Below are 18850 nucleotides of genomic sequence, written 5' to 3'. Positions count from 1 at the left end.
TAATATTTGAAGGAATTTTTCATTTCCCCCTCTTTCCTCATATCTCACATATGTGATAGAAGTTTTTGAAATGCTACTATTTTCACATGAGACTAATTCCTTGGAAATATACTCTTTGTTTTTCTAAGCGAATATATGTGTGAATTAAAAATTCATATCTTAGTCTAGTAAAATATATTCAATGTTTTTAAAACTCTCATTAAATACCTTTTTTCAATTAGTTCTTTTCTTCTTAGATGCTAAAAGAAATCCCATTGGCAGATCCCATTCATGTGCCATATAATTGTTTCCTGATTTGGGTCCCAAAATTATATGAAACATAAGAGGTTAGCCTAAAGTAGTGAGATCAATCTAACAAACAATTCCAAAATTAAATTTTTAAATAAGTTTTTTTCATTCCAGAGCATCACCTCAAGAGTCTGTATTTATTCCATTTGTGTGGCCATTCTTCTCCTTAAAATTACCTTTTTGATGGGCATCCTGTTTACAAGTCTGTAATGAGGTCAAATTATTATGTTTTGAGAGCATTTATAATATCACTCAGTGCCAATATGGGTAAACAGAAAGATGATCTAGCTTGTTTTAGGCAAAGAAGAGAAAGAAAAAGAAAAAGAGAGATTCCAAGAGAATGGGTAATAAAATAATGTGACTAATCTTCTTGTACAATTCACGAACATACTCAGAAGACAATCCTGAAGTGTGACTTCCAACAGTGGTTTTGAACAAAGACAATAGTGTTGGTGAACTGCATGTATCAGCTCCAGGATAGCTCATTTGAAGGACAATACTTATTTGGATATACAAGGTCTGTCCGGAAAAAGTCCAGCCATATTAATCTAATGAGCACAGTTGGTGTGACCTCGATATAAACTGGCAGCCAAGGAGAGTGGACTGGAATGCACATGTGTGAACAATGACGACTTCACTGTACTAGTCAGTGGGGGCGGTACAAGCTGTTGAGTGAGCATGTGTACTGTGTGGCCAGCACATTCATAATGACTGAGTAGAGCAACAAATCTGAATCAAATTTTGTGTTAAGCTTGAACATCCCTCTGTAGAAACTATTCAGATGATTCAGAGGGCTGTAGCTATAGCAACTGGTGATTGACAGCTTCATTATGACAACATGCCCTCCCTGTATTACACCTTGTGCAGAGATTTTTGGCGTAAGGTCAATCCCTGCAGCCCAGATTTGGCAACCTGCAGCTTCTGGCTTTTCCCAAAACTAAAATTGCCTTTGAAAGGGAAGATATTTCAGACCATCAGTGAGATTCAGGAAAACACAATGGGGCAGGTGATAGAGATTGGGAGAACTGTGTGAGGTCCCAAGGTGCCTACATTGAGGGGGACTGATGGGTCATTGTCTTATGTACAATGTTTCTTGTTTCTTCAATAAATGTCTCTATTTTTCATAGTACATGGATGGATACTTTCTGGACAGACTTCTCATATATTCATTCCTTTATGACATCTTAGCAATACTTTGTATCACCATGCCTGCATTTATATCTTGCAAGAGAAAAGCATTATGAGCAGTGCAGTCAGAAAGGGCAGCAATGGTATATTCTGAAGCTTGGGTCCCAGCCAGTTGACTCTTCTCCTACATTTGCCATTTGTAAATATAGCTTTGCATTCGGTTCCATTTGTAAACCACTGGGTTTTGCCTACAGAGTCCTCTGTTTCATAATTTCTTGCATTTGCCACACAAGAAAATCAGTCTTATTTCCTTAGCATAATGATTATAACCCCCTCCCAAAAGAGGCATTATCCAGTTTAGACCACTCAATTCATATATTTAGATGTGGCTTTGAATAAACTAGCATTGTTTCTCAAACCAAAATAATCCTTAAAGGAATAAGATTCACAACCTTTGATGGTAGGCTATAGTTGCAGAACACGTCACAGGTTGTGAAAATAATTCCCAAAGGTCCCTTGTTGTGATATTTTGATCATTGCCCACTCATTGGCTATGGTGACCATTTGAAGGTGACAGTGCACTGACTGTCCAATTTCTGATATGTGTATCTAAAACATTGTCACAAAATTTTAATTTTAAACATCTATTTCAGAAATATAATTATGAAAGTTTAAATGTAATAACTGTAAGTTACATGATTGCTTTTTACCAGTGAATAATCTCTTACTTAGAAGTAAAAAATCAATTCAGAATAAAAGCTAAATTAAAGGGCATATTATGTCTTTGTTAAATAAAATCATTCTAAAGTGCAATTTTGTATTTATTCTCAACTCCTACTCCAAGAAAATAGGCTCTTAAAATATAATTTGTTGTTGGGAGAAATTGTTCTTTTAAAACACAAAAATTTAAAACATGAAAGAACTAATATATTTTGATGCATTGAAAGAAAGGAGGAAGAAAACCCAAACTTGAAAATACTAGATTTATCAATATGTAATTATGAACATTTTATCTACTGGCTTACTTAAATTAGTTACATAACCATGGATTACACAGGACACTGTCTGGCCAAAGAGCTATTAAATCCAGTGACATATTCTCCCGGGCCAGTTTCTTACAGGCTTGAGTACTTTGCAAAGTAGACATGTGCAAAGTAGAATGTCTATTTTGCAAAACAGTTTAACCCCTCCTTTTAATTCCCTCTTGCTTTATTTTACTTAAGCAGAAAAGCCTATGAGTTTAGTTTGAGGAAAGCCTTTATAAATGTACTTTAAAAATTCTTCATAACTTATCAATACATTGTTTCATCCCCTACCCATTAAGGATTAAAAGCCAACTTCAGGAACTACCTCCCTACATATAGGCCTCAAGCATTTTCTGAGCATTTTAGGCAAAGATTCCTTTCCCCTTCAGATTTCCTAAACATTTTTTATAACAGTGACATTATCAAGGAAATTTATAAAAATATGGTTGATTGATAGGTTATTTTCAGAACAAAAAGGAATTTATCAAGAATTTAATTTAGTCTAATCCTATATTCTGTTATATGAGGAAACCAAAACCTAAAATTAGAAGGTGACTGGCTCCAGATCACTTGGCTTATGGGTATCAATAAAGTGTTAAGAACTTTTCCAATCCATATGTCTTAGGGCACCACCCCCCCACTCCATGGACAGTGGAAAGAAAAAGATGACTTCTTGATTTTTTTGTGTTTAGCTGATCCAATGCTGTTTATTATCTGAAGAGATTTGGAGCTGGTTTTATTTGTTCATTTGTTTTTTCTGATCATGAAAATGTACATTTTTTATCAAAGGAATTAAAAAGAAGTCAAAACTAAAATAGGTTAAGCTTTTTAGAAGTCAACCCGAAATAGGTCAGCTCCAAACTGGAGCTGATTCAAAACTTTTCCAAAGCAGCCAGTGTGCCCTCATTACGAGTAGTGATGGTAGCCAGGAGCAAGCTCTTCTCTGGAGCCCCTGTCAGCACCAATGCCAGTAAGGGACTGGGGGTGTGTGATGGGGTGGCTGGCTGCCACAGGGATGAATTAAGCAGTGAATCCTTTAAGGAAACCACAGGGCTTTTTAGGATGGTCATTGTGTGCTTTCTTATTTGGGATTCTGTTTATACTGCTACATTAGCATAGATTTTCCTTAATGAATGCTTTGCAACTGAAAGATGGTGAGAGATACACTATGTGAATCTTTTTAATATTAGTTCCTTAAATTAGAACCATTCTGACTTGCAGTGAGGCCTTTTCCTTCTGATGTTATACTCAGGTTTGCTGATAATGTCCATGACAATGCATGTGTGCCCAGCAAAGATGATCTTCTTAATCAAAGTCATTTAGTGTTAGCACTCTTGTGTAATAATGTGAGAGTTTTGCTGTCAGGTTGTATAAATGTAACCATAAAAATCTGGCTATTTCATAAAGTGAATGCATGTGTTTAGTTGAAACCATTTTCTTCTCTCAAATTCAGTGACCCCACTTGCCAAAAAATGTACAGATTTTGCTTAAAGCACAAGTGTTAAGTAAGAGTGTTTTCCCTATTTTCTCATAAATGATTGGGGGAGGGAGGGAGACTCCTTTAGAATCCCACTATGCAAAACTAAAGGGAACACATCACCACATTCTTGATGATTATATTTACTAAATCACTCCCAAATTAGATGCTTTAGAAACAACATGCTCCACAAACAGCAAATACTCAATTTATGCATTGCCTGGAGGCTTTGGACTACATTACCCTACATATCCATTACAGAAACAATAGAATAAAATGATTCCGGAAGGTTAGGAAACTCAAACCCACGCAGCCACTTTTCACAAAGAATATTTGGATAACCAAGGCTGATGCAAATATTTGTTACTAGCCATTGACAAGCTGGGGACATTCCATGATCTTATTAGTATCTAGTCATTCACAGTTTGCTTTTTTCATCTCAAAACATGCACACAGATAATAGGAATAAATTGTTTATTTCCCATGTTACTAGGGCAATTATAAATATTTCAGCAAAAGGGTTATACTGTGCCAAGGTTAGAATCTAATAGAATAATTCAGGATGCAAATGCCATCGTCTTGTAAGCTAATGCTGGTGTTCCCAAACAGTCCTCATTTGATTGGCTTCTAGAGAAAAGACTTAGAACAGAATAAAGTATGCAATAGCTTTAAAAAAACTGATAGCTTATTACTTATCACTTCTATGGGATCTTTTATTTGTTTTTTTTTTCCTGCTGGCCAGTACTCATAGGAATTCAGGTTGCACACTGCACATAGCTATTAACAGCTGAGAACTACTTATTTCAATTTAAGAATAAAATTAGAAGAGTTACCATTACTTGTTTATCTTCCCACTTTTATTACATAATGCTTTTAGTGAACTCTGCCTAATTTAGCATTGTAGGCAACCTTTTCTACTATTGTTTTTCATAATTTTATGTAATGGTTTGCAATAACAAATATCTAGCATTTGTTAACAGGTTATATATCATGTCCGAAAAATAAAAAATGTAGCTACAGGATCACGGAACTCAAAGGGGCGTGAGGACTTACTAGAGCCAACCATCTCACTCCAGAGGTCCAAGACAACGTGCCAGTGAAGTAAAACAATGTTGCCTGAATTGAAGTAAATTTTTGGCAGTCGAGCCAAGACCACCACCAGGGACAGGTTGGTGTAGTGCTCTTATCCCACTTTCACCTTTGTCTTTCTGGACCATTTTTTTAATTAGGAAGAAAGATAAGAAGAGGCCATCTGAGAAGTCTACCTACCCCTTTTGCATTCTGCAGTCACTCATAAGCCTATAGCCTTACGGAAACACATCACTTTCATCTATCACCTTTTTCATGACTTGTTTTTGGTGTCCTTTTCATTTTATGGAAGATAAAAAGGATTATTAAAAGCCTGTGGTTCTTTTCAAGATTTTCTGGGATAAACAAGAAGAATTTAAGATATTTCAAAACGGGAGCATGCCTTTAATTTCTAAGACATGGAGCAAAAGAGAGTACAGGACATCCTTCTCAACAGCCATTGGGATTTACCTATGGGAAGAAAATCAGGAATAGAGTTTTCCAGAAAGTCTGGGCTATTTTGGAGTTAAATTTCAAATGGCTAATTCTTTATCCATGAAAACGAGTCTTATGCCCATTTTGATAGAAAGGAGTCGTAAGAGATGGAGAAAACAGCAGACCCTTCTCTTGGGTAGCAGTTGAAGGAAACAGAGTAGAACAGAAGATAAGGCTTCATTGTCCAGAATCTTAAATGTGAGAAGAACAGACAGAAACTAAGAGTACATTTGTATCAGTTTAGTATTTAATGTGGCATTCGTTAATAACTAATGCTCACATATATTAGTTTTGTTGGGTTTCTTTCATGTGTGTGTGTGTGTGTGCACACGTGTGGTGGCAGTGAATATCTTAACATAGCATCATTGAATTTAAAAAGGTTTAGAGCTATTTAAGAAAGTCAGAACACTTTTTTATTTCTTTCCAAGGCAAATATTTCACTCATTGTGCAATCATCAAATGGAAGAAAAATCCAGTTATCTGATAAATGTTGTTCAGCTGAATGCTGGTAGATCCCAGATGAGTATACAACCTTCTAGAACATGTCCTTTAAGGGGATTGCATCCAAAAGTATAACTTATTAATTAAAATATTCCACTCTTTAAGGCTTACATTTTATGCATTTTTATAGGCTTTATTTGTTTGTTAGCATAATACATTTTTCTGAGTATATCAGACACATACACATATATAATATATGTACATTTTATGTATAAATACAATTATTAACATAATGAGATGCAAGGGCTCAAACTATAGCAACCCCCGCCAAGACACAGAAATTCTAGACAAATAGAGAATAAGCTACTAAGAAACACAGAAAATAACTATGAGGCCGATTGTATTTAACATTTCTCCTTGGAATGGTAAAAATATTTTAGTAGGTATATTTCTTTATTTTCAAAGGCACACAAAGGTGGGGACTTCCCATCTTTAATGCACAATAAAACGAAATGGCAATTTTCTAAGAGCTGTGAGACTGCAGCTAATTAGCACATTAATTTATATAAGTAAAATTCTCTTTGCTGTTCCCCAGTGTTCTGCCGGAGAAATGCAACAAGATGAATGAACATGACAAATCAAAGTGAAATTTACAGGCTTAAAAAAAAGATACAGAAATAATCCCTTGACTTTCTTCCAACTTTTCTGACTCTCCTGCATCAGTGTCATTTTTCCCCAGAGCCTCTAACAGTGCACTCACTCCACCAGACTTCAGTTCTAAAGACAAGTTCACAGAGAAGAGCACACTGATCTTCTAATTCCTGGAGTTGGCCTCCTGGCTCAAAGAGCCAAGACCACAACTCAAGAGAATGACTTTCATTTATTCCTATGTTTATTTTCAATTGTTTGCCACATACTTTCTTTAAACAAAAAGTAAACCTTTTTTTCCATTTTTAAATTGTTTTATTTACACACAAAATATTTTGTTTAATCATTTTTAGTTTTAAGAAAATTTTGTGCTTAACCCAATTGAAAAATGCTTACTGTCTCAAAGCCAAGTTAATATTTCAAAAGAAATTGCTGGTTGACTAGAAAAGCAAGGCCTTAATTTCCAGCAAATGTTTTATTCAATTTATCTTTAAAAATAAATTTAATGTAACGAGTACTTTAAGACATGTATATACATTTATTTTTACATACATACAAGGTCTGTCCGGAAAAGTTCAGCCATTATTAATATAATGAGAATGGTTTGTGTGACCTCAATGTAACCTGGCAGCCAAGGAGAGTGGACTGGAATGTGCATGCATGAGCACTGGCAACTTCATTATACTAGTCAGTGGGGTGATAGACGCTGTTGAGTGAGCATGTGTACTGTGTGGCTGTCACATTCAAAATGACTGAGCAAGTAGAGCAAGAGATCTGCATCAATTTTTGCATTAAGCTTGAACGTTCCTCCGTGGAAACTATTCAGATGATTCAGAAGGCCGCAGCTACAGGCAACTGGTGATTGGCAGTTTCATCACAACGACATGCCCGCATCACATCTCATGCAGAGGTCTTTGGTGAAACATCAAATTACCCAGGTGACTCAGCCCCAGATTTGGCACTCTGTCTTCTGGCTATTCCCAAAACTAAAATCACTTTTGAAAGGGAAGACATTTCAGACTGTCAATGAGATTCAGGAAAATATGATGGGGCAGTTGATGGCGATTGGGAGAACTGTGTGAGGTCCAAGGTGTCTACTTTGAAGGGACTGAAGCGTCATTGTCCTGTGAACAATGTTTTTTGTATCTTGTATCTTCTTCAATCAGTGTCTCTATTTTTCATAATACATGGATGGATACTTTCTGGACAGACCTCATATACCTGGCTATCCCTTTGGTGTGATACAGCTTGTAAGCACATAAGTAGTAACCTTGGTTATGAGCCATTACAAAGGGGTAAGCTTAGTTTTATGAAAAATAGAATAGAATATAAAGAGAATGCATTTCATGTAGCAAAGATAAGCACTGTTTGATGAGACGATATCACAAATGTGTATCTGATTGTATATATTGTTATATATTATATATTACTTACTGTAAATCATTCTCATAAGATTTGGGAAGATTTTCCAATAAGGCAGCATATAAGGAATATAGAAAAAAATAAAGCTTGGACTAGATAATGAAGTGCAACATTTAATTCATATGTTCAATAAATATTTACCATAACACAACAGTGGATATAATGAAACATGTAGAATTATAAAATGTACATTATAGTGGAAAATCAGAAAATAAACAAGTAAATAAAATATAAATGTGATATAATATCTAGTGCCAAGTGCCATGAAGATAAAAACAGAGATAACAGGATTAGAGATAAAACCAGGGTTAGGCCAGGGCTATTGCGATACATCTGTTAGAGGAAGCTCACTGTGGAGGTGACACCTGATTAAGAACCTGAATGTTGTGAAGAAGACCATTTCAGCAAATGGCACAAATGAAAAGTCTCAGAGGTAGGAACAAGATTGGCATGTATTAAGGAACTGGAAGAAAGTCAGTATAAGTGGACTGAAGTGACAAGGCAGGGAGTGGTTGTAAGGACAGAGAGAGAGAGAGGCAGCTGCCAGTTACATGGGACCTTAGGATTTCATCCTAAGTATAATGGTGAAGCTGCATGGAGAACTATCACAAGATTTTTATTTCTAAGAGAGTTCTCTAGGTACTATGTGAAGAATAATGTAAAAATGTGGTGAGAGAGAGAGAGAGAGGAAAGGAAGGAAGGAAGGATGGACGGACAGAAGGCTAAAAAGATAAAAGAAAGAGAGTGAGAGAGAGAGGACTAGTATGAAGCCAATAGAAGTACAGGAAAACAAGATGACAATAGCCCGGCATAGGATGGCAATGATGGAAGGGTGAGAAATGGTTAGAGTTGGGGTATATTTTGCTCAACAGGACTTTCTGCCAGAATAAGTGATGAGTATGAAGGAGACATATCAAGAATAATATTTTTTAAATTTTTGGCTCTAACCATTCTGTGAATGGCAGTGAACTAACTCTCTTACTGATGTGTGGAAGGCTTAAGGAGGAGAGGGAGGGTGATTGGGTAATTAGGCACTTCTGCTTTTTTCATCAACTAATATATTACCATTATTATAGCATTCTAATAAACACTGATTAAACAACTGGTGGGAGCCAGTCTCTGTGTTAAGTCAAAATAAAACTATTGTGTATGCAAGGAAAACAAAAACAAATATAACTACAAATTGTAGTATGGTACAATTTGGACAACGGTATGTGTTTGAAGAGGATATCGAGGTACAGAGAGTAAAGAATAAAGAAACCTATATGTCTCCAATGAAGATGAGATTTTGGGAAACACTGAGTTGTGTTTTACAAGTTGAAGTTAACAAGAATTACAAGTGTTAAAGAGGTGGAGGGATAGTCAAGGCATTTAGAATAGCATGGGCAAATGCATAGAGAAATAAAGGACATTTGGGATACTATTGATAGAAGCTCACCAGATGAAGGGACCTTGTTGGATATTGGCAAATGTTGTAGCTAAAATGCTGAGCAGAAACAACATCATAAAGGATTTTGTCTAGAAAGCTAGGAGTTTGATTTTTATTGGGATCTATATAAAGACATTACAGGACCTAACGATATCAGGGGAAATAGAATGATTAGATAAATTAGATGGAGACCAAGCCAGAGTTGGAAAATAAAGTCAGGATGCTTTTTCAGTAATCAAGAAATGATGAGATCCTAAAACAAGACATTGATAACAGAAATTGAAAAAGAGAGAGAGAGAGAGAGAGAGAGAGAGAGAGATTGAGATTGTTTTCATTCTGTTAAGGAAAGTAGTAAGGTGAGCATTTGAAAGAAGGAAATGATATCAATCATTGAGTATCAAGAGTACAAAAGGATTACATGTTAGATCCATTTTATTCCTGGTCAGGAAATATTTAAAGAGATCTATCATAATACTTAACCAGATCCCTTGCCTAGCTCTACACTTTTTTAATTTAAATTTTTCCTGAGTACCTGACCCATTATATCAGCAGTGGTCCCCAAGCTTTTTGGTACCAGGGACTGTTTTTCCCATGAATGAGGTGGAGGTGGGGAGTGGGGGGAAGGGGGTACAGGAAGCAGACCTAACAGGCCACAGACCAGTACCAGTCTGCAGCCTGGGTGTTGGGGACCCCTGCTTTATACTTTAGGGTCCTAAAATAGTTTGTGACTTCTGCTGTTATAAACCCCATGATTTCATTGTTCCTTTGACCTGTACACAGTACTTCCTGTTGCCCCATTACAAGTAGTATGTGGGGGAGTCAAGAGCGGTGGCAACAAAAAGAACACTGCTGTAGACCTCGCACCTAGTGCAGGGCTAGCCACTGACCACTATTTGACCTTCACAATATTAGGGTTTCATTACAAGGCTATTTGTCACTGTGAGACATTAGACTCATTGTGAGAATCCCAATAATATGTGATGGATTAAATTAAAATATTTGAATGTTATAAAATATAACACTGCATTAAAGTCATGCTTTTATAATATTTAATAATATAGAAAATGTACATGCTATATAGTCTTCCATAAAGAAAGTAATTTACAAAATTGCATATTTTGTTTTAAACTATTAATAAATATATATAGCACAGAAAAACATTGAAAAGATATATAACAAAATGATATTTATGCTTTTATCTATGAAAAGTGACTGGGTAATTTTTATTTCTCTCTTTGAGATTTTTTTGTATTTTTAATATTTTCTATAATCAAAAGTAGGTTAATTTTATAATCAGCAAAAAGTAATTAAAATAATCTATGATTTTCTCATCCAAAAGAACAATTTGAACTCAGTGTAGAACAGATTAGGGTATATTCAACAGCAAATACCAGAAAACTCAATTAAAATTGTCCTGAAAAGACTTCTGTTTTTACTTAGGATAAAGACAGTTACAGGATAATGCTGATTCTGTCCTAACAATGAGAGAGGAAAAAAAAAAAAAACAGATAACCTATATAATCATAACTTTGTTGTTTTTTTTAAAAGTCATCAGAGGCCTGCACTAGCTGGTGTGGCTCAGTGGACTGAGTGCCAGCCTGCAAACCAAAGAGTTGCTGGTTCGATTACCAGCCAGGGCACATGCCTGGGCTGCAGGCCAGGTCCTCAGTGTGGGGTGTGCAAGAGGCAACCACACACTGATGTTTCTCTCCCTCTCTGTCTCCTTCCCTTCCCCTCTCTCTAAGAATAAATAAAAAAAATCTTTAAAAAAGTAAAATAAAAGCAGGGCAGAAAAACTCTTCTAAGACACAGAAGCCTGAGATCAGTACCAGAGAGTAAAGAATATACAGCAACCCAACTGCTTGGCAGCCTGCTGTGAACATGATAAGCTCTCACATGGCTTGAAAGTAAAGAGGTATCTAGGGTCTCTTGGGCACATAGATCTCCAGCCCTACTAAAGGGAATGTCTTGGTCTTAATCTCAAATTATTTGAAGGTAGTAGTGAATTCAATCAAACTAAAGAACCAACAGCCTCAGTTCATCCGTAGATTAAACTGACAGCCCCCAACTCTACTGGCCTGAGAGAAAAATGAGCTTGCTCTCCTCTGAGTTTTACTATAATTTACTTTAGTCTCTACTGACCTTTTAGACCAAATTACTTGCTTACAATAAAAAAAATCATGACACATATAAAGAAGGAAGGAAATATGATTTCCATGGTTCTAATCAAATTCCTTATCTCTTTACTTATATTGTCCACTTCTACTTTCATTGACCTCATTCATCAGAATTATTTTAAAGTCTTTGTCTGATAATTTCAACATTTATTCTGTTTCTGGTTGTATCATTTTTAAAAAGAGCCACAAGGGAAATGTAGAAATGAAAACCATGATAATAGGCGTGAAAGATTCATTTAATGGGTTTATCACTAGATTGGATATAGAGTAGAAAGAATAAGTGAACTGGAAAACAAGTCAACACATAATCTATATGGAAACATCAAAAAAATACAAAGGGCATTTGATATCTGTGGGACAATAGCAAACATTGTAACACATGAATAATTGGAGTTCCAGAAGAAGAGAAAAGAGAAAGTGGGCTAGAAAAAATATTTGAAGAGGTAATAGCCAAGAATTTGCCAAAGTTGTTGAAATTATACCCACCATGATAACCCACAACAAATATATCTACTGATAAATCCCTAAAAGGTAAATACCAAGAAAACCACACCTAGGAACATTGTAATAAGATTACACAAAGCCAACATTAAAAAAAAAATTAAATAACACATACGGAAAAGAAAGTGTATCATCACATGTCATAAGATGTTTGGAGCTGAAATAGTTCCCGAATTGACTAGTTCAGCATCTTGCCTAAGACAAGAACCCACATTTCGTCCATCATTTCTTTTTACCATATTTAGTAGATAGTCTGCTCCCCTTGTATTCAGAATGCTTGCAGGAGCCCCAGGAAGCCCATCACCGCACACTCCCAAACACAGAGGAGGAACGGGGTCTTTCCTACATACCTAAAGAGCAATAAACACTTCTCAGAAACTTCCAAAAAGGATGAGCATAATGTCAAATCTTACAATTGTACTACTAATGGTCGCACTACATCTTTGAGTAATTCACATCACTATGTGATTTTTTTCGTATCTGTATGTTGCATTCATTCTACAGCCTCTACTGGGTTTGGGAGATATAAAGAGCCACTGTGTCTGCTCTCAGAGTCTGTATGCGAATATAGACTGAAAACAAACGAGTGCCATTGGAATACATGATAACAGAGCAAGGATCTGACCTCAGCTCCTTCACTTACTAACTAAATACCTTGAACAAGCTAACCTAAACTCTCCAAGCCACAGAATCTGTGAGTGAAAGGAGCTAGTATGTATCACCCTTATATAATTGTGGTGAATTTTTAATAGAAGTTATTAGCAAAACTTTTTAGTGAACATTAGCTATCATTACTATAATTTGTTAATGTGTTTATAGAATTTAGTAGATGAACATATAAAACATTGGTTGAAAAAGTCAACATGGAAATGGTAAAGGCTGAATATATATGGACATATGAGCTGCTCACCTATTATAGATACAATTGGAAGAGTAATGAAAGGCATTTCTAGGAGAATGGCTGTGATGAACAATAATAAAAGGGTAGGGGTTCTGGAAAAACAAATAAACCTGAGTGCAGGCTTTATGAGTCAAGTCTCGGGTTGGGACATGAAGATGTGGAAGAACACTGAGTGAAGCATGAAGCCTCATGTACGACATGATTAAGGTGTCAGGCTCTATTATCTAGGCAACAGGATGCCTTTAAAGCATTTTTAAGATAGAATTAATAGATGCCTTTTCTAAAGATCATTATGGCAACAGTGAATTCAGATGGGCCCTAAAAGAGAGAGTGACATGAGATTTGGAGTCTGTGCCAGAGAATCCCAATGACATAGAAGACTTGCAATAACCCAACTGAGAAACCATAAAGGCCTAAACTGAGGCCATTAGAAAAGGCTAGAAAACAGGGAGCAAGTATGACACATGTTATGGAAAAGCTTCATTCTTAAGAGAAAGCTCAAATTGAAAATTATAAAGTTTGAGGCTTATGATTAAAAACATTGAAAGTCTTTTGAATGACTTTTAATCATAAACAATAACACAAAAATAGCAATAAATGAATTGTAAAGTTGATATTCTGTGAAATATATGGATCATTAGAATGGAAACTCAAAAAATTATTATTGCTAGCCAGTAGGTACTATTAAGCTACTTAAAGTCCACTTAAATGTTTAGCAAGGTAAATATTTCTTTCTAGAAAAACAGAACAATTTTGTTAATTAACTTAATAGGATTTTTTAAAAGACAAGTGTTACATCAAAGCTCAATCCATTTCTGGTTGAAGTGTTATAAAATATAAATTAGCAGATTGTGAAGTAGTAACATTTAAAAATATCTAGTATTAATCACCATTGCTTAAATTTAAATTTCTCTCTTATTAGTTTCTCTTTGGAGATAAAATAAAACTGTTTTAACTTTGCATTTAGAATGTGGTTCTAATGGGGAGCACACAAGTGTCTTCTGGATCTACCACTTAACCTATAAACGAATTAACATTTTCTTTTGGACAAAATGTCTTTTCCTGTTAGTCCCAGTATTGTTGACAGTGTACTGAATCTCTCTCTCTCGAATGTTTTCCCAGTCATTTCAGAGGAGTCTGGTGGGGTTATACTAATCCTCACGCTAAAGCCAAACAGTCATAGGCTTTATTCCCATTTCACAGATAATTTATTTTTTTAGGCAAAATTCTCAAACACATAATTCCATTCAAAAGTAATTTTTATGCAAAATTGATGATGCATATTCTCAGCTGTCAGTTATAACAGTGGAAAAGTTTTCTGCGTTTTAGGCTTTTCTGCTACTCAGTTAAAAGCACTCAAGGCTATAACCCTGAATGTAGGACATTGTTGGTGATAGTTACATTTATCAAGTATAGAGCAACCCTGTATGCCAATGTCTACAATAATAATCCAATCTGCTTCAATAAAGGATTATATTTTAGTGACCACTCTGGCTTTACAGCATAAGGATTATAAAAGACAATGTGGCCCAGCTAAAAAGACCCTTGAATCAGAGCAGAGCTATAGGCTCAGCTGTGCACTAGTTATACTTCTTCAGACAGTTCATTAAGAGCTTTCTGCATCTACTTGTACATCCCTAAATAGGAGATCATGATCCCGGGTCCACTTCATTCAAAGGATTCGGTATGAATGAATGCAATACTTTATCTACAAAAATGAAAAAGGAAAAACATTTCCTATTTTATAATCATTATGCCAAGGACTTCCTATAGATCCTCTACTGGTTTTTAATGGCAAATGAAGAGTACTTTTGAATCTCTACCTTTTGCATTACCTTACAACTCTAATTCCTTGGATAAACTGGTTGCTAATCCTTGAAAAATGCTCCAGGGAGCAACAGAATTTCTCTCAGTTGCTACAATTTCCTTTCACTTTGTGTTCATATACAACAAAGCTAATGTTATCCATTAGAAGTGAAGTAATTAACTGTGTCTGCTAGGGACTTTGATCTAAGGCACAAATAAACTCCAAGTTACTTTCCTCTGCCAATCTTTTAGAATAGCCTGCTTGGCACATACAAGAAGAACCTCTGGCCCAGTACCTCAGTTGGTTAGAGCACCAACCCGATACACCACGGCTGCAGGTTTAATTTCTGCTCAGAGCTTGTATAACAAGCAACCAATGAATGCATGAATAAATAGAACAACAAGTCTCTCTCTCTCTCTTTCTCTTTCTCCACTTCCCTCGCTTTCTCTCTCTCTCTCTAAAATCAATACGTAAAATTTTTAAAGAAGTATATTAATTAGAATACCCTCATCTCTCCACCAGAAAGGCCACTCTACTCTTCAAAAACAACTATGTAAAACACCAAAATAAATGATTTGTATGTAGGGTTATCTGCATTAAGTTAAACACCATTATTTAAACAACCGAATCAAAATGAGAATGACATATTATATATGTCATATATATAAATTATGCAAATATCTCTATACATATAGGTTATATATCTACATAGTTTACATATATATTTATATATGTACATATTTATATAGTTCAATGGTAGTGAATTAACACAGGAACTTTGGTAGGTTCTCTTAGATATTTCAAGATTCTGATATTTACTCTCTCATCTCTGATTCCAGTTGAGCTTGGTATCCGTGAGCCCAGTGTCTCTGTGCTAGAATTTATATGAAAAGATTGGGACTCTGATTATTAGCCAGGCTACAAATGCATGCATATCTTTATTTGAAGAACACTAACAGCTTATTAGCCTACAGTCTGCTTTTCTTTCATCTGTGAATACTGCATCTTCCTTCATTCAGGCTGGACCCCAGGAGCCTGGCATGTTATTTATTCAAGAGTGTAAATTCCCATTTGGCCATTGCAAAAGGCAGAGTTGCCCCTGGAGTGCCCATCTCTGGCCATGGTTGTGTTTGTCCTTAGTACTTAGTTTCAGTTATTATATTTTGTATAATCTCTTTGTTTCATTCACTAAGTTTCCTACTAAAGAATGGTGAACAAGGCCACGAAGAGGTGGCATAACGTGGTGAGGCCCAGCCTCATCCCTAGCCCCTTGGCACATAATTACTACACTTTGCTTGCCAACTATTTCTTGGCATCTAACTTAATTTGGGGACTTGCCTAACTATTTAATTGAACTTGGAGAAGTCCTTCTAAATATTTATACCCACTTTCTCTTTTTCCTCCTGCCACATCGTCAAGGATTCTACACTATATTTTAGACCAGATACACTCTCATTTCCCCCAAAAGCTTGCCATTCCTCTTTTTCTGTTAAATATATTGCCCCACACCCAAAATCCTAATAAATATTAATTAAAAATATTTTGCCCTCCTTTTCTTATAACATTTTTTCTGCCCTGTTATAGCAGAAGAATCCTACATTTTCTCTGTCTATAAAGTTTGTATTCCTTTATTTCATCTGACTGGTGTCAGTTTAAACGCTCTGATAAGTTCCTTGTGAAAAAACAGGCAGCACAAAGGAAAGAACAATGGCTTCATGATTCTCGTCATGGCCACCCCGGCTTCACTATCATTGTCTCTGACAACAGCTCGGCTGCTCAGTTGTTCCATCCTCTAAGTTACATTTAGCGTGCCCTTGAATTTCATCAGTGCTACAAGTCCATGGCTACTCTTCTTTGCTCAGTCCATCGGTGTTCTCCTGATTTTATGTCTGTGCGACTGGTCACAGCTTCGTAGGTCATCATTCTGCCTAGCTTTTTTCGGTGCCTTCAAGCCCAAGGAAGTCTACTTTTCTATAACTACCACCGTTTACATCTCAATCTGATCATACCCCTTCTGCACTCTGATAAAAATTATGCACCGTGATGAATGGGAAGGTAGAAATCAGTGTATATATATATCAGTATATATGCATGTATATATGTATGTGTATATATAGTGTGTACACTATACATACAGTATGCATATATATGTATATATATATGTATATACACTATATACATATATATATGTATATACATATATATGTATATATAGTATATATAGTATATATATGTATATATAGACCCTTTAGACTTATAATGCTGTTCCTCTTTGTTTTTCTTCATCTTTCATTTTTTTTTACCTCTTTCCTTGTTCCCACCTACCTGCTCCAGACATCGTTTAAGCTTCCTTCACCTCACAATCAATACTTTCCATTCTAGTTTTAGCTGGGGATTTTCCCTGTGAAGCCCCAAATCTTTATGTTAGCAAGTGATAAATAGTGGTTTTATTCACAATGTCTACAGTATTTTTAAAAGTGTAGTCCTAGTGCAAACATTAGTAAGCCAATGAATATGACAGATAATCCAGAAATAAATTCAATAATATATAAGAGAATACTTAAATTATTGGAAAAATAGATTATTTATAATGATATTAGAACAACGGGTGAGCCATTTGTGAAAAAATAAAACAGAACTCCATCTCATTTCTTCTACCTGACAACAATAATTACAAGAATATAAATAGTAATAATTTCTTTTGCCTCAATGCAAGCATAAATTTACCCATAGAAAGTGATGCTTAAAATATTTATAAACTCGCTTCAGAGGAAGCCTTTCTAATCATGTCACAAAAACTGGAAACAATAAAAAAAATGGATATATTTGATTACATTAAAATTCTGGTAGCTAAATAAGAAACAAAAAAACAAGAAAACAGAAAACTAGGATAACTCAATGATGTTGTTGCTGTATTATTTATTATAATGAAGAATTAAACACAGTCTGAATGCTCCCCCATCTGGGACTAATTAATTAAATTACAGTAAATCCCTACTATAAAATTCTACACTAAAACTTAAACTGAAGTTGAAGTCTATGATGACATGGGAAGATAGCCACAACATATTATTGTCAGTAAAACAAAATGAGGGTGAAGTACTGTATTATAATTTGAGAGAAGTGTATGTATGTGCAGATGTGCATGTGTGGAGGGACAGTGCATACAATATATGCAAATTTCTAAAATAGGAAGGTTGAAAGGACCTGGACTGTGCTAATATCGCACCCTCTACTTTAACATATTTTATGTGACAGGCACTATTCTATGCAATTAAAAATACTATTAATGTCTTTCCCACTTTATAGGTTGAAAACAGTCTCAGAAAGTGTGATAACTTGCCTCGAATATGTAGGTGGGGTAGTGCTGAAGCTAGAGCCCAGGAACCTTACTCTTACACCAGTGTTAGACCCACCACGTGATAGCAGATCCTAAGGAGACGGCGATCATTTCAACCCAACCAGCCATTTTCTATCTCTATTAAGACAAAGAAGCAAAATAATTGAAATTAATCTACTAGTATAGATATTATAAGGACTCTTTCCTCTCTTTTTCTTTATTACAAGAGGAAAAAAAACCATAATGAAGTCCTATGATAGGTACCAAAAAAAGTAGCTTCCATTGATTGATCTGCAGCTTTGGCAAGGAGCTACACTGCTCGCGTGCTTCCCAAGGATGACATCTGTTGGTTTAATGCAGGGGCACAAGATGGATTGAGCATAGCCTAAAACGTAAAACAGGTAACACCTACCAGGGCTATCTGAAGAAAAATCTTTTCTTCCCCAGCTTGTGACTCAATTCTACAAATCTCGTCCCAGTACCTCCCCCCAAAGATAAGCTTATTCATACAAAGGATGTAGGTAGGGTGGGGAGAAACATGGCTATTGGGGGAGGGGTGTTGTTCTCTGCTCACTTCCTTAGTGGAGAGAAAAAGAAGAATCACTCATTCATTTTTATCCAGATGATTCTTCTCATTTAGGAAAGAGGTGACTCACGGAAGAGATTCAGTTCACAGTCAGAAGCTTCATTAAAAGAGGTTAGG

Source organism: Desmodus rotundus, chromosome 8, assembly GCF_022682495.2.
Source record: "Desmodus rotundus isolate HL8 chromosome 8, HLdesRot8A.1, whole genome shotgun sequence".
NCBI classification, from domain to species: domain Eukaryota; kingdom Metazoa; phylum Chordata; class Mammalia; order Chiroptera; family Phyllostomidae; genus Desmodus; species Desmodus rotundus.
The sequence above is the reverse complement of the archived record's forward strand: the minus strand, read 5'-3'. Positions refer to the sequence as shown.